Here is a 26,660-nt window from a genome sequence, read left to right as displayed (position 1 = left end):
CGACTCATGAGTCGACCCCTGCGACGGGAAATGTCAGCAACGGCTATTTTTTTGCCCGTTTTAATTGCCATTTATGCATCCTAAAAATCCTCTAACGGCTCTTTATCTGCCTAAATTGTTTTCTCTTGCTTCTAATGCTACAAAATGCTTAATTTGATGAAAAAAATTGCAGATTAAATAGCGGATCAAACGTGAAATCAATAAGAAGAGAAGAAGAAGAAAAAGATGAGAAAGAGAGAAGAATAGAAGAGAGGATCCGTAATTTGCAAGAATAAGCCTGAGATCAACGAAATATCCATAGAGAAAAAGAGAGAGGATCCACAATATACCAGAGAGATTGTGAAAGAGAAAAGCTAGATCTTTCAAGGAGAGAATTCTTCACGCCTATCGTTTCAACCTTGATCTAGAGATCGTTCAAAGCTTTCAAGAGATCTTCAATCAACGATCAACCTCTTCTCAAGCATTCGTTCAACCATTCATTCATCTTGAAAAAATCTGAAAAAGGGGTTCTTCATTTGAGTAAAGCTTTTATTGTTATATTTGCTCATTTAAGGAGCTGTTATTGTATTAATCTGTGCTCTAAATATTCTTACTCTTTGTGAGTTTTTGCTCTTATTTTTGGAGGATTTCCAAAATAAGGAAAGGTTGATCCGAACCTGAAATTGGAGTGTTTTGGGTTTGCTTGTACCCGGGAAACAAGTGATCTAGCTTGGGATAGCTAGTGTCGGAGTTTCCGACGTTTTGTATTCGGGTTGAATACAAAGGATAGTGGATTGAAATTCCCAAGTGGGATCTTGGGGAGTGGATGTAGGTGCAAGGTTAGCACCGAACCACTATAAATCCTTGTGTTTGTGGTGTGCTTTATCGCTTTATCTTATTTCTTTATTATATCCTTGCAATACTGCTTTAGGTAATTAATATTGTTTTAAGCCATTGTTTTGTTCTTCATAAGTTATCTGTTGGGCTTAAAATTTTTAGAAACCCAATTCACCCCCCTCTTGGGTTGCATAGCTGGGCAACAAGTGGTATCAGAGCCAGTGCTCTAGCCCTTCTTTGATCTAACAATCAAAGAGCCAAAGATCTATGGCAACCCATGTTGGAACTTCTCTAGCCGAGGGGCAATCAACAAACCGACCTCCACTTTTCAATGGGTCTAATTACACCTATTGGAAAGCTCGGATAAAGATTTTCATACAAGCACTCGACTATGATATGTGGAGTATCATAGTGAATGGTCCTCACACACCCACCAAGATTATAGATGGTGAGGAGTCAACCAAACCCGAGAAAGAATGGGATGAGGTTGACAAGAAATTGGCACAATTAAATGCCAAAGCTATGAATGTTCTTTATTGTGCACTAGATGCTAGTGAATTTAATCGCATTTCTACTTGTGCATCTGCTAAAGAAATATGGAATAGGTTAGAAGTCACCCATGAGGGAACAAATCAAGTAAAAGAGTCTAAAATAAACATGCTTGTACATAAATATGAATTGTTCAAAATAGAGCATGATGAGTCCATAACTGCTATGTTTACTCGTTTTACTGATATAATCAATGGTTTAAAGAGTCTTGGCAAATCTTATACTAACAGTGAACTTGTAAGGAAGATTCTCAGGTCACTGCCAAGAACTTGGGAAGCCAAGGTGACTGCCATCCAAGAAGCAAAGGACTTGAACACTCTACCTCTAGAAGAGCTTCTTGGATCCTTGATGACTCATGAACTTAGCATGAAGCAACATCAAGAGGATGAAATCAAAAAGAAAAGAACCATTGCCCTCAAATCCACAACTTCGCCTGATTATGAAACGGATGACTCTGAAGATGAAGATCAGGATGAAGAGATGGCTCTCATCACCCGGAAATTTAAGAAGTTTCTAAGAAAAAGGAAACAGGGGATGAGAAAGAAATTCACAAAAGGGGATCAAAGCAAAGAAAAGGAAAAAGATCAAACCCCTATATGCTACGAGTGCAAGAAGTCAGGATATTTCAGATCCGAATGTCCACAATTGAAGAAAGGTCCAAAGAAGTTTAAAAAGAAGGCAATGATGGCGACCTGGAGTGCGAGTGATGACTCAAGCTCCGACGAGGAAACCTCAACAGAACAAGCCAACCTGTGCCTGATGGCACATGAAAATGAGGTAACTTCTGAATCCACTAGTGAATTTACTTTTGAAGAATTGCATGAGGCATTCTATGATTCAATTGATGAATTAAAGAAACTAGGGAAGAAAAACAAAGAGCTGAAATTAAAAAATCAGTCCTTAGTGAAACAAGCTGAAAATCTTTCAATTGAAAAATTCACCTTGATTCAAGAAAATCAAAACTTAAAGGATGAAATGAACAAGCTGAAGTCTATAGTAGATAAGTTCACCTTAAGTTCAAACAAACTAAATATGATCCTTGAAAATCAGAAAGCTATATATGATAAGGCTGGACTTGGTTATAAACCCCTGAAGAAACAAAAATTTCTGAAGGATATTTATGTAAATTATTCAAGTAACAAGTCTACAAATATTACTTATTTTAAATGTGGAAGAATAGGACATAAATCATATACATGTCTTATTAACAAATATGCAAACACAAAGAAAATATGGGTTCCAAAAGGAACCATTCTGACTAACCTGAAAGGACCCAAGAAAGCTTGGGTACCTAAGACAGAAACTTGATCTTTGCTTGCAGGTGTGTCTAGCATCCCAAGAAGGAAACAGGAAATGGTATCTTGACAGCGGATGCTCGAGACACATGACTGGTGATGAATCACAATTCATCATGCTTGATGCTAAGGATGGAGGGATGGTCACCTTTGGAGATAATGGCAAAGAAAAGATCATCGGGATAGATAACATTAGTATCACTCCCTCCAAATACATTGAGAATGTTTTATTAGTTAAAGGTTTAAAGCATAACTTACTTAGCATTAGTCAATTCTGTGATAAAGGGTATAAAGTAAGTTTTGAATCATCTGTTTGCATTGTGACGAGTCCTATCAACGATGGCATTAAATTTATAGGACATAGGCATGGCAATGTTTATATGGTAGACTTGAATGATTTAACTAAATTAGACATGCAATGCCTAGTTTCCTTAAATGCTAAAATAAATGAGACTAGTTGGCTGTGGCATCGTAGACTTGCACATATTAGCATGCATTCTCTTTCAAAATTAATCAAAAAGGATTTAGTTCTCGGTTTGCCAAAATTGAATTTTGAAAAGGATAGAATTTGTGATGCATGCCAATTAGGTAAACAAACTAGAGTATCATTTAAATCCAAAAATACTATTTCAACTTCTAGACCTTTAGAGCTCTTACATATGGATTTATTTGGACCAACTAGAACCACTAGTCTAGGAGGAAAACGATATGGATTTGTAATAATTGATGATTACTCTTGTTTTACTTGGGTTTTCTTTTTAGCTCACAAAAATGAAACTTTTCAAATTTTCACTAAATTTCATCGAAAAGTCACTAATGAAAAAGGGTTTTCAATTCAAAATATTAGAAGTGATCATGGAACAAAATTTGAAAATCATGACTTTGAAAATTTTTGTGATGAAAATGGAATTGGCCATAACTTCTCTGCTCCTAGGACACCCCAACAGAATGGGGTAGTTGAAAGGAAAAATAGAACCTTAGAAGAAATGGCCCGTACCATGCTTTGTGAAAGCAACCTTCCAAGATATTTTTGGGCGGAAGCTATTAACACAGCATGTTATATTTTAAATCATGCTTTAATAATACAATTTTTAAAGAAAACCCCCTATGAACTTTGAAAAGGAAGAAAACCAAATATTGCCTATTTTCATATTTTTGGTTGCCGATGTTTTGTATTAAATAATGGCAAAGAAAAACTTGGTAAATTTGATGCAAAATCAGATGAAGCAATCCTTCTAGGTTACTCCTCCACTAGTAAAGCATTTAGAGTGTTCAACAAAAGAACCTTAGTAGTTGAGGAGTCCATACATGTTGTCTTTGATGAATCTAACGATCTTCCTTCAAGGAAGAATGAGGGTGTTGATGATGCAGATCCACTAATAGAAGGTATGAAGGAGATCACTCTGAAAGATTCAGCAACTCCAGAAGACAAGGATCAAGAAGATGAACAAAATGAGAAAGGTGAAGAAATTCAAGAACAACCTCAAGGTACAAATGACTTACCCAAGGAATGGAGGTATGTTCACAACCACCCTAAGGAATTAATTATCGGTGATCCTATGCATGGGGTAAAAACACGTTCTTCACTTAGAGATGTACTTAATCATTGTGCTTTTGTATCTCAACTTGAACCTAAAACTTTTGAAGAGGCTGAAAATGATCATAACTGGATTAATGCTATGCAAGAAGAACTTAATCAATTTGAAAGAAATAATGTTTGGACCTTAGTAAAAAGACCTAAAGATTATTCAATAATTGGCACAAAATGGGTCTTTAGAAATAAATTAGATGAGCATGGAAATGTAATTAGAAATAAAGCAAGACTGGTTGCTAAGGGATATAATCAAGAAGAAGGAATTGATTTTGATGAAACCTTTGCACCTGTTGCTAGATTAGAAGCTATTAGACTTCTACTTGCATATGCTTGCTTTATGAATTTCAAGTTATTTCAAATGGATGTTAAAAGTGCATTTTTAAATGGATATATTTCTGAAGAAGTATATGTAGAACAACCCCCTGGATTTGAAAATCATGCTTTTCCCAATCATGTCTTTAGATTAAATAAAGCTTTATATGGTCTAAAACAAGCACCTAGAGCATGGTATGAAAGGCTAAGCAAATTTCTACTAAATAATGGTTTCTCAAGAGGCAATGTAGATACAACCCTATTTATTAAAAGAAACCAAAATGATATGCTAATTATACAAATTTATGTTGATGACATAATTTTTGGGTCTACTAATGAATCCCTTTGTCAAGACTTTGCTAAGCTTATGCAGGGAGAGTTCGAGATGAGCATGATGGGAGAACTCACTTTCTTTCTCGGACTCCAAATCAAACAATCAAAAGAGGGAATCTCCATCACCCAAAGCAAGTACACCAAGGAACTACTCAAAAGATTTGGAATGGAGAACTGCAAACCAATTGGCACACCAATGAGTCCCTCAAGTAAGCTTGACAAGGATGATGAAGGTAAAAGCGTAGACTTAAAATACTACAGAGGTATGATTGGCTCATTATCATATCTAACTGCAAGTAGGCCTGATATCATGTTTAGTGTTTGCTTATGTGCAAGATATCAATCTAATCCTAAGGAATCTCATTTGAATGCTGTTAAAAGAATCCTTAGATACTTAAATGGTACACAAACTATAGGGTTATGGTACTCTAAGGACTCACAAATTAATTTGTTAGGATATTCTGATGCTGATTTTGCTGGATGTAAATTAGATAGAAAAAGTACAAGTGGAACTTGCCAATTTCTTGGAGTTAACCTAATCTCATAGTTTAGCAAGAAACAAAATTCGGTGGCACTGTCTACGGCTGAGGCCGAATACATTGCAGCCGGAAGTTGTTGTGCTCAAATCTTGTGGATTAAGCAACAACTCGAAGATTTTGGAATCAAACTTAATGAAACTCCAATAAAATGTGATAATACAAGTGCCATAAATCTATCTAAAAATCCAATACAACACTCAAGATCCAAACATATTGAAATAAGACATCATTTTATAAGAGAACATGTTCAAAACAAAAATATAATTCTTGAATATGTTTGCACTGAAAATCAATTAGCCGATATCTTTACAAAGGCCCTTAGTGAGGATAGATTCTGTGAAATTAGGAGAAATCTAGGAATTCTAGATCCATTTGCCTAAACTTCTCTTAATTAATATCAAATATTCTTAGAGCTCAATTTCCAACAACTATTCTGGTTCCAAAAGCTCAGATTTATCACTCTAAAAACTTATCATTGAGCAAAATTCCTTCTCCCAAAATTTTGAATTTTTCTGGAATTAATTTGTATTTTTCCTGATTTTCCGAACTTCATGAGTCGACCCCCATGAGTCGACTCAATGGCAAACTTGTAAATCTCACCAACTTCCATCGGGTTCATTGTTTTTAAAACGGGAAACCCTGTTTATGAGATGACTCATCTTCTCGTCGTCTTCCTTCCGAAAGCCATCCTCTCCAACTCTTTTTGCTCCAAATCCAAGGATCAATTCTGAGGCAATTCTCCCTCCTTCTCTCCACCAAAAATCGCCTCCTTGAAAAGGACTTTTCTGTGCTTTCTCGCAGTGATTGGCGCGGGTGGAACGTGCCCTAGAACTTCACCGTTCATTCAAAATCCACTTCTTTTCTCCACCAAAATTCTTCTTTACACTTTTGTGATCCCTCCTCCACTGAATTCAAGTCTTCTTGTCTGCTACTTTTTGGATATGGCTCCAAAGATGAAACTTCCCCAAAGAAGGAAATCAATCCGAGAGCCTGAGGAAATTGTCCGAAAGAAAAGGCATGCTCAGTCTTCCAGTATTCCCGATCCAGTTTCAGTACCTGCTCAAGGTCCCTCTCAATCCTCCATAAGCCCCAGTGTAAATCCTCTTTCTGATAGAAAAGTAGAAACCGGAAAAAATATAGATTTTCGGTTCTTTGAGAAAGAAGGCTTTACTTTTGCTACCAAGATCAAAAATCAAGGATGGGAACTTTATTGCTCTCTTAAGGAAGTCACCTATGTTGATCTAGTCAGAGAGTTCTACCAGAACCTAAATTATGGAAACGGGTCTGTGACTTCAACTATAAAGGGGATTGACATCTGTTTGGATTCTAGGATATTGGGAGAAATACTTCAGTTGCCTAGTGAAGGATACTCATATATGGAACTCCCAATTAAAGAAGAAGGGATCAGAATTATCTTCGGAGAAACTTTTTCAGGAAGTTTAAACAAATTGGAAGCAAAGCTATTATCTATTGAGATGAGGGTCCTGCATCAGATTGTAACAAAACTCTTCTTTCCTAGGAGTGGTAGACATGACTTACTATCTGGCAGAGATGTATGTGTCATATTTCATATCATCACTCAGACCCCCCTAAACCTCCCTGCACTTATAATAGAGGCCATGAGAGAAACTTTGAACAGATCCAAGGCACACTTGCCTTATGATATGGCCCTTACTAGAGTTTTTAGGAGGTTTGGAGTTAGCTGTGAGGGGGAGACACCTATCAAGCTCTCACATGTGGACACTTTCAACCAACACAGCCTGCACCGAATGAGAATTACAAAGACTGTTGGTGGTTGGATCAAGGGCTCTGAAGAAAGAGCTGAGGAGAGAGCTGAGGAAAGAGCTGAAGACAGAACTGAAGGCAGAGTAGAAGAAGAAGGTCCATCTTTTCCTGTACATGACTTCAGGGCAGCATCACCAGATACCCAGTTCATTCCTGATACTGAGGCTGGCCCTTCTGAGTTTACTAGGATGCCCACACCAGTGTATCAGCCAGAGAGCAGAGCACCTCCATCAGAGTTCAGACTGGCTGACGATCAGATCGAGCATATTTCACAGCGTGTGGCTTCTTTGCTGTCTAGCCAGTGGAGTAGTACTTCTTTTGCACCTGGAGCTACTTCTTCTAATCAGACCATTACTCCCCACATCTCCACTGTATTTCAGATGATTTCAGATCAGTCCGTCAGGATACAGCAGCTTGAGGATACAGTCTGGAGACTTACTGGCAGAGTTCTTGACTTGCAGGGGCAAGTCCTTGCATTGGCCCATCCCCAGCCACAGGAGTCTACTATTGAGGTCACAGACCTCACTGCAGAGGCTGGCAGGCTCAGAGGAGCATTAGAAGGTGGATATGAGCTACTGAGGAAAGAGATCAGAGGATCGAGTGAGCATGCTACCACCCAGTTCACTGCTCTACTTCAATCTATTTCCAGAGCACTGAACGTACTTGATTCTATCAGACTCACCCTTTCTGTTCAGTCCCTAGCATCTCAGCGTTCTCAGCCACCCAGTTCATCTCGTTCTCCTGCTCGTGCCAGCACTTCCACTCGTGGCAGAGGCAGACGGGGTAGAGGACGCACTTCTGATCCATCATCTCCTCACCCTATATCTGATGACTCTGATCATTGACTTATCTAGATCCTAGGAGTTAGTATCTTGTTCTAGGATCTATACCTTGGGGCCATGTATTGACATTTAGCTGGTTGAATTTTATGTATTGAAACAATTATGATATTAATGGAATCATCTTTTACCTATATTTCTACCTCTTTGTAATGATTATATTTTGGTTATATTTCAATCTCTGATACATCTATTGAAATATTATCTTCTCCTTGTTGTTGTTTGCTGTTGATAATTGCTATATTAAGGAGGAGCAAACATCTGTAAAAAAAAAAAAAAAACTCTAAAGAAGAAGAAATTAAAGAATATTTCAGAAAAAGAAAAGAAAGAGTTAACTATGTTTGATGATGTCAAAAAGGGGGAGAAATTAAACTAAAACAAAAATTGAAATTAGACAAAAAGCAAAACCCTAAATTATGAGAAAAAGGGAGAGAAATTAAACAAAAACAAAGATTGGGAGAAATTAAAACAAATATTGGAGAAATTAAACAAAAACAAATATTGAAGAAATTAAAACAAATATTGAAGAAATTAAACAAATATTGGAGAAATTAGACAAAAACAAGGATTGAAAGATTAAACAAAACTTTGAGAAATTTTGGTATCAAAATTTGGTATCAGACAGAACTTTAACAAAAAGTCATCCATCAAAAGCAAAATCATGAGTACAATGCAAATAAGTATTTTTTTTTATATATAAGCTCTGATATTCAAACTTGCTTTTGAAATTTTACTCACCTTGATACATCAATAAGAAATTTGTTTTACTCTGATACATCCTACAATTTCTTTTAACTTGATCTGATACATGATAACATTTGATCCGATACAGTGTGAAGGTTTCTCTAATATATTATAACATTTGCTCTGATACAGTATGAAATTTTCTCTGACATTTGCTCTAATACAGTATGAAATTTTCTCTGATACATTAAAAAATTTTCTTGCTCTGATACATTATAAAACCTTTTCTGATATCATTGTAAAAAATTATTTTTGCTCTGATACATAGAAAAAGTTATTTATCTTCTCTTGCTCTGATATATCTTGAACTCAAAATGATCTAATACCCTTTTTAAATCTTTAAGAAAATGGACAAACTATTTTTGCATTTATATTACATGCCAAAAGAATCATACTCTTTTCAAGCATATACACCTATAATGGATTCTTTTGAAATTAATGCATTAACATAAATATTTTTGTTCAAATATTTTGTCATCATCAAAAAGGGGGAGATTGTTGCTCCTAGATTGATTTTGATGATTACAAATCAGATTGAAGGGATTCAAATAATTTTAAAAAATGAAAAAAAAATCCTTATGATCTTCAAGGGCAAAATCATAATTTCACTCAAATCTTGATTTGATAGTATCATTTGGTAGAACAAATGATTTGAAATCTATTGGTGAAAATTTCATTGTGTTTGGACTTATATTTTTGAAGTTATGAAGGTTTGAAGTGCATGAGTCGACTCATGAGTCAACTCATGGCACTGTGAGCTGATTGGCACGCAAAAATTCTCCTTGGCATGCTAGTTTTCTGGCTTGGCACGACCTGTGAGTCGACTCATGAGTCGACCCACAAGGCATGAGTCGACTCATGAGTCGACCCCTGCTAATTTGAGCCAAGAAATTCCAGAAAAGCATTCTCTGGTTTTTGCAACAGAGGTCGACTCATGAGTCGACCCCTGAAGCATGAGTCGACTCATGAGTCGACCCCTGCGATGGGAAATGTCAGCAATGGCTATTTTTTTGCCCATTTTAATTGCCATTTATGCTTCCTAAAAATCCTCTAACGGCTCTTTATCTGCCTAAATTGTTTTCTCTTGCTTCTAATGCTACAAAATGCTTAATTTGATGAAAGAAATTGCAGATTAAATAGCGGATCAAACGTGAAATCAATAAGAAGAGAAGAAGAAGAAAAAGATGAGAAAGAGAGAAGAATAGAAGAGAGGATCCATAATTTGCAAGAATAAGCCTAAGATCAATGAAATATCCATAGAGAAAAAGAGAGAGGATCCACAATATACCAGAGAGATTGTGAAAGAGAAAAGCTAGATCTTTCAAGGAGAGAATTCTTCACGCCTATCATTTCAACCTTGATCTAGAGATCATTCAAAGCTTTCAAGAGATCTTCAATCAACGATCAACCTCTTCTCAAGCATTCGTTCAACCATTCATTCATCTTGAGAAAATCTGAAAAAGGGGTTCTTCATTTGAGTAAAGCTTTTATTGTTATATTTGCTCATTTAAGGAGCTGTTATTGTATTAATCTGTGCTCTAAATATTCTTACTCTTTGTGAGTTTTTGCTCTTATTTTTGGAGGATTTCCAAAACAAGGAAAGGTTGATCCGAACCTGAAATCGGAGTGTTTTGGGTTTGCTTGTACCCGGGAAACAAGTGATCTAGCTTGGGATAGCTAGTGTCGGAGTTTCCGACGTTTTGTATTCGGGTTGAATACAAAGGATAGTGGATTGAAATTCTCAAGTGGGATCTTGGAGAGTGGATGTAGGTGCAAGGTTAGCACCGAACCACTATAAATCCTTGTGTTTGTGGTGTGCTTTATCGCTTTATCTTATTTCTTTATTATATCCTTGCAATACTGCTTTAGGTAATTAATATTGTTTTAAGCCATTGTTTTGTTCTTCATAAGTTATCTGTTGGGCTTAAAATTTTTAGAAACCCAATTCACCCCCCCTCTTGGGTTGCATAGCTGGGCAACACCCATGCCCATGAGCATGAGTCGACCCATGAGTCGACCCCTGTGACGGAAAAGTTCCACAACGACTAGTTTTTAACCCATTTTAAGTGCATTTAATACTCATTTAATGTAGACTAACGGCTCTATTTCAGCCCAGATTGCTCTCCACCATTCCTTAAAGCTATAAAAGAGACAAAAAGGTGGGAATCAAAAAGAAGAGAGATTTTTGAAGAGAGGATTTCAAGCATACTTTTCAGCCCTAAGCAAGAGCTCACTCAAAGCATTCAAGAAACTTTTAATTCAAGCTCACCAACTCCTCAAGTGCTCATTCAAGTCTCCAACCACCTTAAGAAAATCGAAAAGAGCCTTCTTCTCTTTGAGTAAAGTATATTTAAAGCCTCATTCACTCATTAAAGGAGCTTCTTTTGTATTTTCTGTGCTATTGATTGTAATACTCTGTTTGAGTTATTGTTTTTGTTTTGGAATGGTTCCAAAACAAGGGAAGATTGATCCGAACCTTGAATCAGAGTGTATTGGGTTGGCTTGTACCCGAGAAATAAGTGGACTAGCTTGGGATAGCTAGAGTCAGAGGTTCCGACGAGTGTATTCAAGTTGAATACAAGTTAGTGGATTGAAATTCCCAAGTAGGAGCTTGGGGAGTGGATGTAGGTGCAAGGTTGGCACCGAACCACTATAAATCTTTTTTATTTGTGTTGTGCCTAATTGCTCTTCTTTAGAACTTCTTTATTCTCTTGCATTCTTGCATTTAACCATTAGCCTTGAATCAACTATACTCTCTTTATTTATTTAGCTATAGTTAAACAATTTTTATAAGATTTAAGTTAAGGTTAAAATTTTTAGAAATCCAATTCACCCCCCCCCTCTTGGGTTGCATAGCTAGGCAACAAGTGGTATTAGAGCCCGGTGCTCTAACCCTACTTTGATCTAACCAATCAAAGAGCTAAAGATCTATGGCAACTCAAGTTGACACTTCTCTAGCCGAGGGGCAGTCCACTAACCGACCTCTACTTTTCAATGGGTCCAACTATACCTATTGTAAAGCTCGGATGAAAATCTTCATTCAAGCACTCGACTATGATATGTGGAGATCGTAGTAAACGATCCTCACACACCCACTAAAATTATTGATGGTGTGAAATCAGCCAAATCCGAAAAAGAGTGGGATGAGGTTAATAAGAAAATGGCCCAACTAAATGCTAAAGCTATAAATATTCTATATTGTACTCTTGATACTAATGAATTTAATCGCATTTTAACTTGCTTGTCTGCTAAAGAAATATGGGATATATTAGAAGTAACCCATGAAGGAACTAATCAAGTAAAGGAGTCCAAAATTAACATGCTCGTGCATAGATATGAACTGTTTAAAATGGAGCATGATGAGTCTATAACTGAAATGTTTACATATTTTACTGATATTATAAATAGTTTAAAGAGTCTTGGTAAGTTCTATTCTAACAGTGAGCTTGTGAGAAAGATTCTCAGGTCCTTACCAAGAACTTGGGAAGCCAAAGTGACCGCTATCCAAGAAGCTAAAGATCTGAACATCCTATCTTTGGAAGAGCTTCTTGGATCATTGATGACACATGAGCTGAACATGAAACAACATCAAGAGGAAGAAGTCAAAAAGAAAAGAACAATCGTCCTCAAATCCACAGCTCAACCAGATGAAGAAACTGATGACATCGAAAATGAAGAGCAGGATGAAGAGATGGCACTCATTACCAGAAGGTTCAGAAAGTTTTTGAGGAAAAGGAAACAAGGAATGAGGAAGAGGCCACTCATAAAAGGGGAACAGAGCAAAGAAAAGGATAAAGACCAACCCCTTATCTGCTATGAATGCAAGAAATCTGGACACTTCAAGTCCGAATGCCCACAACTGAAGAAGGATCCCAAGAAGTATAAGAAGAAGGCCATGATGGCCACTTGAAGTGGGAGTGATGACTCAAGCTCCAAAGAGGAAGACTCAACTGAACAAGCCAACTTGTACCTTATGGCACATGAAAATGAGGTAAATTCTGAAACTCCTAGTGACTTTACATTTGAAGAACTTCATGAAGCTTTTTATGATTTAATTGATGAACTAAAGAAACTAGGGATAAAGAATAAAGATCTAAAATCAAAAAATCAATCTTTACTGAAACAAAATGAAAGCATTTTAATTGAAAAATCTACCCTGTTTCAAGAAAATCAAAATTTAAAGAATGAAATTGCCAAACTAAAACCAATAGTTGAAAAATTCACCTTGAGTTCTAATAAACTTAATATGATTCTTGAAAATCAAAAGGCCGTGTATGATAAGACTGGACTTGGCTATAACCCCTTGAAGAAATAAAAGTATCTAAAAAATATCTATGTAAACTCTTCAAGTAACAAGTTTTCTAATATTACTTGCTTTAAATGTGGTAGAGTAGGACACAAGTCAAACACTTGCTTCTCTAACAAATCTGTAAACTCAAATGTAAAGAAAATATGGGTTCCAAAAGGAACCATTATGACTAACCAAAAAGGACTTAAGAAAGCTTGGGTACCTAAAACAAAGACTTGACTTTTGCCTGCAGGTGTGTCTAGTATCCCAAGGAGAAAACAGAAAATGATATCTTGATAGCGGATGCTCGAGACACATGACTGGTGATGAATCCCAATTCATCACACTTGATGCTAAGAATGGAGGGATGGTCACCTTTAGAGACAATGGTAAAGAAAAGATCATCGGTATAGGTAACATTGGTATCACTCCCTCCAAGTACATTGAAAATATTTTGTTAGTAGATGGTTTAAAGCATAATTTACTAAGCATTAGTCAATTTTGTGATAAAGGATATAAAGTTATTTTTGAATCTTCTGTTTTTATTGTAACTAATCCTATTAATGAAGGCATTAAATTTATTGGACATAGACATGATAATATTTATATGATAGATTTGAATGATCTATCTAAGATAAACATGCAATGCCTAGTATCCTTGAATGCCAAGATTAATGAGACTAGTTGGCTTTGGCATCGTAGGCTTGCACATATTAGCATGCATTCACTTTCGAAACTCATTAAGAAGAAATTGGTCCTTGATTTGCCAAAATTGAACTTTGAAAAGGATAGAATCTATGATGCATGCCAACTAGGTAAACAAACAAGAGTTTCATTTAAATCTAAAAATATTATTTCAACCTCTAGACCTTTAGAGCTATTGCACATGGATTTATTTGGACCTACTGGAACTACTAGTCTAGGAGGAAAATGATATGGTTTTGTAATTATTGATGATTTCTCTCATTTTACATGGATTTTCTTTTTGGCACACAAGGATGAAACTTTTCAAGTTTTCTCTAAATTTTTCTGAAAAATCACAAATGAGAAAGGATTTTCAATTCAAAATATTCGTAGTGATCATGGAACCGAATTTAAAAATCAAGACTTTGAAAAATTTTGTGATGAAAAAGGAATAGGCCATAATTTTTCTGTACCTAGGATACCCCAACAAAATGATGTAGTAGAAAGGAAAAATAGAATCCTAGAAGAAATGGCCCGTACCATGCTATGTGAAAGCAACCTTCCAAGATATTTTTGGGCAGAAGCTATTAACACAGCATGTTATATATTAAATCATGCTTTAATTAAACAAATTTTAAAGAAAACCCCCTATGAGCTTTGGAAAGGAAGAAAACCTAATATTGCAAATTTTCATATTTTTGGTTACCGATGTTTTGTATTAAACAATGGAAAAGAAAGACTTGAAAAATTTGATGCAAAATTCGATGAAGTAATTTTTCTTGGTTACTCCTCTAGTAAAGCTTTTAGGATTTTTAACAAAAGAACCTTAGTAGTAGAGGAGTCAATACATATTGTTTTTGATGAAACTAACGATCTTTCTTCAAGGAAGAATGAAGGTGTTGATGATGCAGATCTTCTTATAGAAGGAATGAAGGAAATCACTCTGAAAGATTCAACAATTCAAGATGATGAGAAACATGAAGACAAACAAGATGAGGGAGGTGGAGAACAACCAGAACAACCTAAAGGTACAAATGACCTACCCAAAGAATGGAGGTATGTTCACAATCACCCTAAGGAGCTAATTATTGGTGATCCTATGCATGGGGTAAGAACTCGTTCTTCACTTAAAGATGCATTCAATCATTTTGCTTTTGTCTCTCATTTTGAACCTAAAACCATTGAAGAAGCTGAAAAAGATTATAATTGGATTAATGCAATACAAGAAGAACTTAATCAATTTGAAAGAAATAATGTATGGACTTTAGTATCAAGATCTAAAAATTATTCAATAATTGGCACAAAATGGGTTTTTAGGAATAAATTAGATGAACATGGAAATGTAATAAGAAATAAAGCAAGATTGGTTGCTAAAGATTATAATCAAAAAGAAGAAATTGATTTTGATGAGACCTTTGCACCTGTTGCTAGACTAGAGGCAATTAGACTTCTACTTGCATATGCTTGCTTTATGAAATTTAAATTATTTCAAATGGATGTCAAAAGTACCTTTTTGAATGGATATATTGCTAAAGAAGTCTATGTAGAACAACCCTCAGGTTTTGAAAATTATGCTTTTCTTAATTATATTTTTAAATTAAATAAAGCTCTATATGGTTTGAAACAAGCACCCAGGGCTTGGTATGAAAGGCTAAGCAAATTTTTACTTAATAATGATTTTTCAAGAGGCAATGTAGACACAACTCTTTTCATTAAAAGAAATCAAGATGATATATTAGTTATACAAATATATGTTGATGACATTATCTTTGGGTCTACTAATGAATCTCTTTGTCAAGATTTTGTAAAGCTCATGTAGGGGGAGTTCGAGATAAGCATGATGGGAGAACTTACATTCTTCCTCGGACTCCAAATCAAACAAACAAAGAAAGGAATCTCCATCACCCAAAGCAAGTACACAAGGGAATTACTTAAAAGATTTGGAATGGAGAACTCCAAAGCAATTGACACACCCATGAGCCCTTCATGTAAGCTTGACAAGGATGAAGAAGGTAAAAGTGTAGACTTAAAATATTATAGAGGTATGATTGGCTCTCTACTATATTTAACTGCTAGCAGACCTAATAATATGTTTAGTGTTTGTCTTTGTGCTCGATTTCAATCTAATCCTAAAGAATCTCACTTGAATACTGTTAAAAGAATCCTTAGATATTTGAATGGTACTCAAACTCTAGGATTATGGTACTCTAAGGACTCATTAATTAATTTAATAGGATATTCAGATGCTGATTTTGCTGGATGTAGATTAGATAGAAAAAGTACTAGTGAAACTTGCCAATTTCTTGGAGTTAACCTAATCTCCTGGTTTAGCAAGAAACAAAATTCGGTAGCACTGTCTACGGTCGAGGCCGAATACATTACAGCTAAAAGTTGTTGTGCTCAAATCTTGTGGATTAAGCAACAACTCGAAGATTTTGGTATCAAACTTACTGAAACTCCCATAAGATGTGATAACACTAGTGCTATAAATCTTACTAAAAATCTAACTCAGCATTCTAGGTCCAAACATATTGAAATCAGACATCATTTCATAAGAAAACATGTTCAAAATAAAGACATAATTCTTGACTATATTTGTAATGAAAAATAATTAGCCGACATCTTTACAAAGACCCTAAGTGAAGATAGATTCTGTGAAATTAGGAGAGAACTAGGAATCCTTGATCCATCTACTTAAATGTCTCTCTAATCCCAAGGGATCAATGTCAAAAACTCCTTGAACTTAATTCTCACCATTTCTCTTGGGCTTAAAAGCTCAAAATTATCATTCTCATAATTGATCATTGAGCAAATATCTTTCTCCTAAAGTTTTGAATTTTTTAAAAATTATCTCATCATTTTTCTGAGTTTCAATGTGCCATGAGTCGACCCCTAGGGTCGACCCAAGGGCAAACTTGAAATTTTTTGGCTAAAATCCCACGGGCTCTTTCTTTTTGTTGAAAACCCGTCCTTTGAGCCGACCCATTCCACCGTCTTCTTCCTCTCTCCAAGCCATAGGTCCCCTTTTCTTCTTCTCCAAACCCAAGTCCTTCCCCCAAGACTCTTCTCCCATCACCCCTTACACCTCAAATCGACCCTTAGGAATCAAGCTCTTCCCCTTCTCCACCCTTGTTTGGAGCGGATTGAGCGTGCCCTAGATTCTACCCTTCTCTTCCAAATCGGGGTATCACTCCTCCAAAAATCCCTATCCTTCCACTAGAAACTCTTCATCTCACCCTCACATTTGCTCTCCCAAGCTCCGTGATAGTCTCATCAGTGCAAATTGGGAAAATGAAGCTCCCACAAAGAAGGAAGTCGGTCCGCGAGTTGGAAGAAGGCGTGCGCAGGAAGAGACAGGCAACCCAGACCTCATCAGCTTCAATCCCTGCTTCGGCATCTGCTCCAGCTTCTTCTCGATCTCCATTAAGCCCCAGTAAGATTCCCTTATCTGATAGAAAGGTAGAACCCGAGAAAAATATAGATTTCAGATTTTTTGAAAAAGAGGGGTTCTCTATCAGTTCAAAAATCAAAGATCAAGGTTGGAAATTCTACTGCTCACTTAAAGAAATTACCTATGTGGATTTGGTTAGGAAATTTTATCTGAACTTGAGCTATGGCAATGGAACAGTAAGATCCACTGTTAAGGGTATAGAAATCTGTCTAGATCCTATACTTTTGAGAGAAATTCTTCATTTACCCTATGAGAAATACTCAAACATGGAACTCCCAGTCAAGGAAGAAGGAATTAATGTGATTCTAAGAAGAACCTTCTCGGGAAGCCTAAACAAATTAGAAGCCAAGATCCTTTCCATTGAGATGAGGATACTGCATCAAATGGTAACAAAGCTATTTTTTCCTAGAAGTGGTAGACATGATCTCCTCTTAGGTCGAGACATTTGCATTATGTTTCATGTGATTACCCAAACCCCCTTGAACCTCCCAGCATTAATGATTGAGGCCATGAGAGAAACACTGAATAGATCGAAGGCACATCTGCCTTTCGGTATGGTCCTCACTTTGGTATTTAGGAGGTTTGGAGTTAGTTTTGAGGGAGAGGCAGTAGCTAGGCTTTCTCACTCTGACACCATCAACCAACATACTTTGCACCGCATGGGATTTACTAAGACTGATGGTGGTTGGACTAAAGGTGTAGAAGAGAGAGCTGAGGACAGAGCTGAGGATAGAGCTGAGGAAGAAGGACCACCCTCACCCCTCCGTGATCTCAGGGCAGCATCTCCAGACATTTAGTTTGTCTCGGATCACGAGGCTGGTCCATCAAAGTCTACGAGGAGGCACACTCCAGTCCGGCGCCAGACAGCAGAGCACATCCCTTGAGATCAGATTAGCTGATGACCAGATAGAGATGATCTCTTAGCGTGTGGCTTCTTTACTATCTCGACAGATGGGTACTTCAGCTTCTGCTTAGGGATCGACAGTTCATGATATATCTGATCAGACACTAATCCCCCACATCTCCACTGTCTTCCAGATGATTACAGATCAGTCAGCTCGTATTCAGCAGCTTGAGGGTTGTGTAGTGAGATTGACTGCCAGGGTATTCGACTTGCAAAGGCAAATACTGGCTCTTGCCCATCCATATCTCACTTCGGACATCACTGAGGTCTCAAACCTATCTGCGGAGGCAGCCAGACTTAGAGGAGTCTTGGAGAGCGGATTTGACTTTCTGAGGAGAGAGATCAGAGGCTCTAGTGAGCATGCATCTACCCAGTTTACTGCACTGCTTCAGTCTGTTTCAAGAGCCTTAAACCTTCTGGACACTATCAGACTATCACTTGCAGCACAGTCCATTGCTTCGCAGCCTTCAGGATCTTCTCACCTGCCCACTCGTGCCGACACCTCCACTCGTGGCAGAGGCAGACGGGGTCGAGGTCGAGCCCTTGGTCGTGATCCTTCATCTCCTCACCCCATCTCCGATTCATCTGACTCTGATCCATCCAGTCATGATCTCTACTAGATCCTGTTTAGCTAGTCTTTTCTTTAGTTTTAGTCTAGGAACTATCTTTTGGGTCATGTAATGATGTTGACTGATTGACTTTTGTATTTTGGTATATGTATTGGAACAACTATATGGTATCAGTCACTTTTTGATTATAAATATATACTCCTTGACTTTCAATGAATGACCTTCAAATTGAGTTGCTTTTAATTATGTGCATGCTTAAAATACTATGAATTACAATATGGTATCCAATTGGTATATCTTTTATGTTTTCCATATTAAGAGGGAGTAAAACAATAAGCAATTAAGAAACAAGCAATAAGCAAAAGGAAGAAATAGAGTAAATATATTCAAAAACAAAGGGGGAACTAAAGAATCTCTATTGATGCTGTCAAAAAGGGGGAGAAATAATTAAATGAGCAAATGAGATATTTTCAAATAAGCAAATTTTCAAAAGCAAATTTTGAAAATGTTAAGCAATTGAAAAATAATCAAATGAGCAAATGAGATTTTTTCAAATGAGCAAATTTTAAAATTTTCGAATTGAGCAATTTTCAATTGAGCAAATTTTCAAATGAGCAAATGAGCAAATTTTTAAATTGTTAAGCAATAAGCAAATTGTTAGGCAAATGAGCAACACAAGCAAATGGGCACATGTATCATATGCCAAAGAATCAATCTTCTTTTCAAGCAAATACATTTATAAGCAATTTTCAAATTGGTAGCAAATTTCCCATTTATCCTCAAACTACCTATGATGCATTTCATTCCAATATATGGCTATAATATTCAAATAATGCATCTTCATAACTTTGAATTTCATGCTCAATGTTTTATATATATGCTTTTGCTCAAGTATTTTATCATCATCAAAAAGGAAGAGATTGTTGCTCCTTGGATTGATTTTGATGATTACAAAGCATTTGAAGGGGTTACTAATGATTTTCGCTTTATTCCATTTCAGGAGCAAAATCGTAATTTTATCAAATCTTGATTTGAAAGCATCAAATGCTAGAACAAAAGATTTGTGATCCATTGACGAAAATTTTATAGTTTTTGGACATGTATTTTGAAAGATATTCATGATTGAAAATTTGAGTCGACCCCATGAGTCGACTCATGGCACAAAGGGCTGATTGGTACGCAGATTTTTTGGCTGGCACAGTCGGTGAGTCGACCCCATGGGTCGACCCCCAGGCATGAGTCGACCTCTACTATTTTTAGGCCAAAATTACAGAACCATTATTTTCTGTTGTTTTCTACAGAGGTCGACCCCTGTGACGGAAAAGTTCCGCAACGGATAGTTTTTAACCCATTTTAAGTGCATTTAATGCTCATTTAATATGGACTAACGGCTCTATTTCAGCCCAGATTGCTCTCCACCATTTCTTAAAGCTATAAAAGGGACAAATAGGTGGGAATCAAAAAGAAGAGAGATTTTTGAAGAGAGGATTTCAAGCATACTTTTCAGCCCTAAGCAAAAGCTCACTCAAAGCATTCAAGAAGCTTTTAATTCAAGCTCACCAACTCCTCAAGTGCTCATTCAAGTCTCCAACCACCTTGAGAAAATCGAAAAGAGCCTTCTTCTCTTTGAGTAAAGTGTATTTAAAGCCTCATTCGCTCATTAAAGAAGCTTCTTTTGTATTTTCTGTGCTATTGATTGTAATACTCTGTTTGAGTTATTGTTTTTGTTTTGGAAGGATTCCAAAACAAGGGAAGGTTGATCCAAACCTTGAATCGGAGTGTATTGGGTTGGCTTGTACCTGAAAAATAAGTGGACTAGCTTGGGATAGCTAGAGTCGGAGGTTCCAACGAGTGTATTCAAGTTGAATACAAGTTAGTGGATTGGAATTCCCAAGTAGGAGCTTGGAGAGTGGATGTAGGTGCAAGGTTGGCACCGAACCACTATAAATCATTTTTGTTTGTGTTGTGCCTAATTGCTCTTCTTTAGAACTTCTTTATTCTCTTGTATTCTTGCATTTAACCATTAGCCTTGAATCAACTATACTCTCTTTATTTATTTAGCTATAGTTAAATAATTTTCATAAGATTTAAGTTAAGGTTAAAATTTTTAGAAACCCAATTCACCTCCCCCTCTTGGGTTGCATAGCTGGGCAACAAAACAGTATAATAAAACTAGTTCACTAAGCCTTACACAGCATGGGATGCGATAAGGACTTTCTTGTGTTATATTCCTGCTCATTTGTATAACATTAGTTATTTTATTCATGAGGTATTGTATTTTATCATTTGCTGCATCATATTTTTATGATTATGATAAACTCCATATATCAGAACAATGATTTTAGGGCCATGATGAGATCATGTCAGTGAGATCAAAAATCTTGATAGCCCTAATCTAAAATATTTTTAGTCGTTGGATTATCGAGTAGGGGATCGATGATGTCGGTAAGACTGGTACATCTTATGTATGCTCGATAGAGAGGATGGTTGATCTCACAATCACTTGTGTGGTGACACTAATATAAGGATGTTGGTGCTCATTAGAGAATGAGTTCACTGAATTGACCCACAAAAAGAACATCTGATAGAGACTTACAGCATGTCAACAGATGGTTCTCCAGTGGGAGTGGTGCAAGTGATCCTTTGACCTGAGATCACTATGGTACCTTGTGTATATGGATCCTTATTTTAGTTTATTCTCTAGCACACCACTTTGAGATGTGTGTGAGATATTCTGGGCATGGTGAAGTGTATATGAAAGTTATGAGTGGTCAATAAGCAATCGATCACTTCTTGTAGGAGAAGAGAACATCCTATATGTCTCATAGGATGATGACTCTAAGAGTCTCTGGCCAGAGTAGGAATGAACATCAGAAAAGATTTCTACTGATTCATCAATCGAGTCATCATCATCAGATCAAGATATATATGGTTAGGTATTTGGGCTTGACATATTTTCATGCCTATAGCCATTTTGGGATATTGTGTGATCAAAGGATTGAATTGCACGATAACTCACTACGAAAGAATAATTTTGATATTTTTACCAAACTCTAAATCTTTTGAGTAGTCATAACATATTGCTAGACGTCAATCTTGACTTGTAGACTCATCAAAATTAAAAGAGTTTAATTCGACAATCAATTAGGAAGAGTCCTAGTTGATTGGGACTCTTGAGCTGATCTAATCTAATCAGATTAGGGTTATATCATGAGTCTGAATCTACTACTGGCTAGATTTGGAGCCCAATGGGTCACACACAATAAAAATTTGATCTTGGTCCAATCTATTCGGATTTATTGTAAATCCAATGGGTTAATTGAATTGTTAGCACATGAACTAACCCAAGTTTCCAATTGGGTTCAGTGTAAAGGCGTTTGTGCTAACTCTTGACTTGTAGTCTTGACCTAATGTGATTGGATTTGAATCTATATTTAAATAGGTGGCTTATCTAATTTTTATGGAAGAGTTTCATATGAATCAACATCCTCCATGCCAAGCCACATGCCAAATTAATTGGGATGCCACATTTATTTTTGGCGTTAAAGAAGGAGAGTCTTTCTTTCATACTCCTCTTAATTTCCTTACATGGTTCCACATGTCACTTTGTTTTGTGCGACATTAGATGGTGTCTTGGGATGTGGGGATGTAGAAGAGAAGGAAGAGTCCATCTTTGGCAAGAAACTTGGATGCCAAAATTAATTTGGATGCCCCTCCTATTGTGCATTGAATATGGAAGAGTCTTTATTATTAAAGACTCTTGATATCTCATGCCATTTCCTTTCTCACGTGCCATATGATGGTGTTCATATTTTTCTACACAGAGGAGGAGTCCTTCTATAGATAAAACTCCTCTTATTCCATGCCACACACCTTTGGATTACATGCTAAAAATTTATTTTTAGCATGTAAAGGAGATGGGATGCCAAGAGTGTTGGAAATAGTGTCCCAAAGCCAATCGTCAGCCTGTTGACAGTTGTGCTCATTTTTTGTATATGTACATGAATTATGAATTAATAAAAATTATTTTGATATTTTTCATCACAAAATATTTCATCTTCTAATGAACTCCTATGTTGTGGTGAAGTCTTTAGGACTATTTAGACTCGACAAAAGAGGATTTGTCGTTTAGTCTTTAAATCTGTTCGCGATCAAATGATACGTTGTTACCAAGGACGACATCATTTATCAAGCATAGGTCATTGTGTGCCATATAGGTTGGTTGTCTTCTAAACCAATGAGTATGGAGATACTGGTATGGCATACAGGTGAGATGTAAGGGTACATCTGCACTAAACGTGACCGACTCCGGAGCTATTTTTGCTGTCAAGATTTGCTCCGATAGAATATGGGTATAAATGTCCCTCCGATCTGAGACCGCCATGGTGACTTGCAAGCAACTCACTGCACTTAGGCACTGGACTACCTAAATTTTTAATTCAGTGACGGAAGGCTGTTGGGTGTAGTCAAGTACTTGACTTGTCGGTGCGTGTGTCAAGATAGGATTGACCACTCCAGTTTAGGAGCTGTGTACAGTCGTATTTCAATTTATAAAACCTCGGCCAGAGTAGTCCTTGTGAGGAGTCACAGGACTATTTGAGTTGAGCACGATTCGGATGATCTGATCAGGGTTGACAGTTTAACCTTGAGTCGTCCTAAACACAAGGGTCAAAAGGATGAATTATACAGTAACCATATTCATGTAGGTTCTGAGTGTTGCGATTATGACTCTTCGACCTATCCGGATATCAGGTACCATTACTAGATGGTCACTTCGATTAGTAAAGGAATTGATTCTTGTGCTACCAGCTTAGGTTCGAACCTGTGGGGTCACACACATTAGAGGTTTCTATCTGATCTGATGGCTGGTGAAGAATCCTACATGTTTAGGACTCAGTGATCAAGATTCTCTGATCACGAGTTCCACACATTATGGGTACCGGGGTCAAGAGTTCCACTGGTTGGGACTTTTCGATCAGGGTTATATATCGATGAATTCTGATGCCCGATTGCCCATCGGATTTGGACTCAGTATTTATAAGAGGTTTAATTAGTAATTTGATCGCTAATTAACTCAATTTGATTGAGTAATTATTTTTGGATCAAGTCCAATTGAATTGAATTCAGTTGGGTTTGATCCGATTGGGTTAAGAGTTGACCTAATCATCGAGATGGTTTGGTCCCTGATTTGATCAGGGGTTGGGTTTAGTCAATTCCTGATTTGATTAGGATTTTATTGAGCCTAATTAAGCCTAATTAAGTTGGATTTAAATTAGTCTAATTGGACCTAACTTATTTGGTTCAATTAGGTTGGTTTAAATAATTAAACCACCTTGACCCAATCTCCATGAGCCACCTCACTTCCATTGCACCCCATTTGAATTCATGAGAAGGAACTTCTCATGAATTTTTTCCTCATGCCAAGCCCTTCTCCACGCCCCACTTTAATGTGCCAAATGAATGGATAAGGATGATTGGTTGGCCATTCAAATTCAAAATAAAGTTTGAATTTGAATGGATAAGGATGATTGGTTGGCCATTCAAATTCAAAATAAAGTTTGAATTTGAATGGACAATCAATCTTTGCACCTTATCCTTTTTTTTACGCCCTATTTATTACATGAGAAAAAATTTCTCATGAAATCTCTCCATGTACAATTTAAGCCATGCCTCACACCTTTAGTGGATAAGGGATGAGTTGGTGTCCATTTGAATTCAAAATTTGATTTGAATTCAAATGTGCAATTACTCATCTTTATCCTTTCTTTTGGATAAGACATTTGATGTTGTTATAAAAGGAGGAGAAGAGTGGGGTGTGCAAGAAGAAGATTTTTGGAGAAAAATTTTGGGGTGTGAGAAGTCTTGTGCGTGAGAAAGAAGTCCATATCCTTCCAAGAGAAAAAGAAAGAAAAGGAAGAAAAGTGGGTGCAAGGTTTCCAATGAGTTCCCTAGAGTTTTAGCCTGGGGTTCGGGAAGTGAGAAAGTGAGCTACGAGTATCGTGAGCCCACAAAATCTCAAGGAGATCTTCAACATTCTCTCAAGCACATCTGTTGATGATCCGAAGCATCCAAAGAATCGACAGACATCGATCGAAGGAGTTCGATCAGCATCGGCCGTCAAAAGGGCTCTACAACGAGCTAGCACTCGTGAGGAGTCGATCAGATCGGGAGCTTCGTATGGATGATCCACAGAGGCCAGACACACTGTGTGGCTGCGTCGCGATGATCAGACTCTCCTGATGGTGATCAGATTGCGGCGATCTACTACCCGCACAAAGATATTATGTTCTGAACACATTACAGTAAAGTATTTACTGTTTGAATTTGAAATTTAAATTTACATGAATGCATGCTATATATCATATTTAGATCCTAGTGTAGGATAAATTTATGTTAATTAATTAGATTAATTAATATTTTTCCACTGTAAAATCATAATTTTGAAAAAATTTTAAAATTATCATTTTACCCCTGCACTGAATTTTTCACAAATGGTATCAGAGCGAGTTCTTAGATATGATATATATATTTGCATGTGTAGATTAAGTTATAATCTAAAAGTTTAAATTTGAAATTTAAAATTCAAAATTTAAAATTTAAATTTTGAAAGTTGTTCGAAATTCAAAATTCAAAATTTTGAAATTCAAAATTTGAATTTTGAATTTTGAAATTTAAAATTCAAAATTCAAAATTCAAAAATTTAAAATTCAAAATTTGAAATTTAAAATTTGGTTGAAATTTTAAATTTAAAATTCAAAATTTAAAATTCAAAATTTAAAATTCAAAAATTGAAATTCAAAATTTTGAAAATTTGAAATTTGTTTAAAATTTCAAATTTAAAATTTAAAATTTGAAATTTAAAATTTAAATTTTGAAATTGATATATTTAGATATACTTGATCCAAGTAGCAAGTAATCGAATTGGGTTGGTTGCCATGGCCGTCCGATCATAGGAGAAAAGTAGGGTTTAAAGGCCCTCTCCTCCCATTCGATGGGGTCTCTTATGGCGGTAGGGGTACCGCTGCAATTATATCCCATGCAGATGAAGCAGTGAAAGGAATTAATTATTATAAAGGTTCAATTGTGAAATTTATCATGAATGTGTTAGATTAGATCTAAAGGAATATTCATGATTTATTTTGATTGAGTTATTTTCTGTTATGTAGTTAGCAATAGGATTGCTATTTATAAAATGTGCTGATCTATTTGTGAAATGAGTCAACATATTTGGTGAACAGAAAATAAAACCTTTCAAATTTAAAAATTATTTTCGAAATGCCAAACCCTGACCCATCAGCCCAAATACTTAATTAAAAGAATTAAGTGTTGTCTAGTAGGTCTAGAATTGTGAATTAAGACATAAGACAATTGCATAAACTTGTGGGTCAATGGGTTAGATGGATTAGGTCCATAATTGGGTTAGACCTAAGGTTAGCTTAAAGAAATGGACTAAATTAGAGTAATTGGTCAAATCTAATCAAAAGTTGAATTAGATTAGGTCAATGATACTCTGGACTCAACTCCAATAGTTGTAGTTGAATGGGTCCATGTCTTTAACTAGACCAAGATGGACTTAATTCATGGCTACGTGGTGGAACCCAATTTACTAAGTTAATCAAATTAAAACTAATGAACCGGTTGGTGTCTAAGGTAAGTTTGGCAGTTTGACCAATGGTTTTTAAGCGGGAGCTACTCGCAGTGATTCGATCTCTGACGAGTTAATGGCATATCCCCACCACTGATCTCACTTACCTGGCCAACCTGGTGAATTAGATTTTGATTAGATCACGTGGTGATTAGGGCTCACCCATGTCATTAGGTAAATCAGTTTGACTGATTTAGGTGCTCCTAATGCCAGCTTTAATTAAATCCTTTTTTTTTAATCTGACTTGATGAAGTTAGTGGGAGGATTGAAATTGGCTGGATATTTTCTTCTCATCTATCCTTTAATAAAATCT

This window comes from Elaeis guineensis, chromosome 16 (assembly GCF_000442705.2).
Source record: "Elaeis guineensis isolate ETL-2024a chromosome 16, EG11, whole genome shotgun sequence".
NCBI classification, from domain to species: domain Eukaryota; kingdom Viridiplantae; phylum Streptophyta; class Magnoliopsida; order Arecales; family Arecaceae; genus Elaeis; species Elaeis guineensis.
This window is presented reverse-complemented; position numbering follows the sequence as displayed.